Raw genomic sequence first — 3,235 nt, forward strand, 5'->3', positions numbered from 1 at the left:
GGCCCATTAGATGACCCCACCCCCCTTTTACAAAATAGCTAAAAGTAGATAAATTAAAATGATGCGAAAATAAATGATAAGGACAGACACATACGGACGCGTCACAACGAGTACGATGTACTCGCCATGACGAAAACGAAACATGAAATCAGATGAATGAACAACGGAGAATTAAAACATGAGCACGTGCGTGGTCGTGCATTACCTGGGGTATTTAAACCTAGGCATCTTCACGGATGCTTTGGCGTGCCCATCGGGCTGGAAACGGACTGGCAGTGATGTTGTTGACAGCGAGGATGGCTGCGATGACGTTACATTGATGTCATTTGGGCATGCTCCATCAGGAGATCTATTGGGTTCTAGGGATGTGATTTATATGAAACTATACTAATTCATGCATGGGAAGAAGAATAATGGAATCATAATGACACTTTCAAACCATTGATCAAATTACCTTGATGTGGATCATATTTTCAATTTCTTACTTTCTCAAGTGAGACATGCTAACTATTCATGTATTCAGCCTCTAGATGTATCCGCATGTTGAATCTCCTCCATGTCAATAATTCCCTTAATTGATCCACTACACTGTGAGTGGGGCAGAGTTAAGGGGAGAAGGGGGAAAAAAGGAGAGGCTCTTAAATAATTCTAGCACGGGTGAATTTTGTTTAGGGTCTTCTCCTAATAATATTTGGTAGGATTTTTTCTTAAAAACCTTATAATTTAAGTACATCGTCCAATGTATAAAACACCATTTTTGTGTGAAATAGTCTCCCACATGAAATAGTCCAGTTAACTCTTGTCTCCTAATATCCTTTATTGGTCTTCCAAATTGTATATTTATTTATTATATATCAACATATATATTACTTAACTATAGATTGATTTAATTTAATTGATGTCGAATGGCATAGTCTCCTACATGACGCATATATTGTTCCTAATGCATGTAAAATGAAGAAAATTCAATGGAGAGTCAGTATGGTGAGTTCTTCTCAGCTAAAATATATTTTTTATTATTTTAACTACTAAGATATTTGACCTGTTATCTTGTACTAGACAAAAAATCCTTAAAGTAAACGGTAAAGCATTGGTTCTTCCAATGAGGTGCATATCATCTACAAAGGCTAATAGGATTCATAAGCTGGATATGCGTGGAATTCCTTTGTTAATGAACATGATAAAACATATTTCAGGCTACATTACCTTGTTAAGGCATATGATTTATTAAAAAAATGAAAATAAATCTATACCTAGCATAGAGTAAATAAGGGTCCAATCCATATGGAGATAAAGTATTGTATTTCGTGAATTATTTTAAGATAGAGAAGTTTCAAATAGAGAAAATAATTATTATAATTTAATGTAAATTTCCTAATTCATAATGTGAAGAACTTTAATAAACCATGAAAGCTGTTTTTCACAAACTGTTTTGGATTTTTATCTCATCTATAAATACTGACTATACCTCTAATGACACTTTATGGAAAGTTGGCAGTTCCGAGATGTAAAATGTCACATGATGTGCAGTGGTAATGGTAGGTGCACACATTATTTACACATTAATATCGTGGAGGTAGTAGACATGCACAACTGGATCCATAGTGACGGTTGCACTCAAGTGTATCAGCAATTATGAGTGTGCATGGGAATTGCGGTAAGGACTATCAATCCCATGTGAAGAAATAATGAAAATCTCAAGTGAAGACACAATTCACACATGCAAATGCAGCCACACTGGCTCCCCTATATTATTTTTGCAACATTAATGGCCATGTGTAAGTGCAATGTAAGTACACGAAACAAATTTCAATGCAGAAGAAGCCAAGATCAATTCATAACTGATCTATAAAACATATAACGTGTAAGGTAACTTGTGGGAATGATTTCAACCCTCAACTTGCTTCTTAGGAGAGATTCTTCAAGCCGTGAAATTGCCTGACCTCTAGAAGTATCCATAAGACTAGTAGGTTATTGGATCTCCTCTCCTTCTTAACCACTTTGTTTTGAAGATCTTGTGGATCTTCTCACCATCAATGAAGGCTTTGTTGGGTGAGTGGAGAACATAGGGAATAAGAAAGGAGGAGGGGGGCCCAGCTCTGGATTGCATGGGTACCTAAAATGGGTGCTCCCCTATTTATATTTATTAAGAGTCTTTCATAAAATCATTGACATAAAGTATATCTTCCAACGTCCTTTTAGTCTTATGTGTGTGACCCTATAGGCCCATATATTATTCTAATTAATAATTTTAAAGATTCTATAATATTTATTGACCAACCATATAAGTTAACTATATCAACATATAGGTTAATTAATTAAGGATAAATATTTCCAAATCGATAGGTTAAGTTTCTAGGCCGCCGGGTGCCAAGCTATTCCTCACGCTCTAGAATATACGGAGTAGTCTTTGAATACTCTTATGGAATCTTGTCTGTCATCGGTTACCATAAATGTATCACTCTTCGTGTGCGCGAGTCTTTCAAATGACTTAGGGTATGGTTAATTGTCAAACCCTAATTTTTCATTTGGTTATTACTAATACATAATGAAGATCATTGAAAAATGCCTTCTCCAATATCCTCATTACCTTGGCTAGGGATTTAGCTACATCATCGTCCTTTAGTCGATCTCATCCAATGCTGAGGGGGACAATCCCCTCGTGAGCACTTAATCACCTCCGTGTATGTCTTACAATGTTAGTGTCATCCATCCACGAGATGTTATTAATGTCTCAGGTCAACGGGTCACTTATAGAAACATAATCTGAATCTACATTTTTTATGTTTATGTATAACACCATTGAAGTATTCATATTGACAGTAAAATCTTTCTCCATAGACTGCCCACCATCTATCCTTAGTGTCTCTTGACTAAAGACAATAAGATCAGCCATACTTATCCTATAAGTAGGATTCTATATAGTGCTATTCTATCTGAATAATTCAATATCCATCTCAATTATCTATCAAATAGGAATATTGAGAATACATGTTTAAAGACTAGTGATCAGTGTATTTTTATCTTATCATAATTCATTGGGTCATTGCATACATGTGTGGACTTGATATAAATGTCACACAAGCATAATAATGAATATATGTTTCTTTCAATGAACTTTGATAACGTCAAATTAGATCAATAAAATTATGCTTTTATACATACTTTTACCACATATTTTTAGATATACACTAGCATTATTCACCATTTAAGGATAAACTGAGAAATTTATGAT

The sequence above is a fragment of the Wolffia australiana genome, chromosome 10 (assembly GCF_029677425.1).
Source record: "Wolffia australiana isolate 7733 chromosome 10, ASM2967742v1".
NCBI lineage: Eukaryota > Viridiplantae > Streptophyta > Magnoliopsida > Alismatales > Araceae > Wolffia > Wolffia australiana.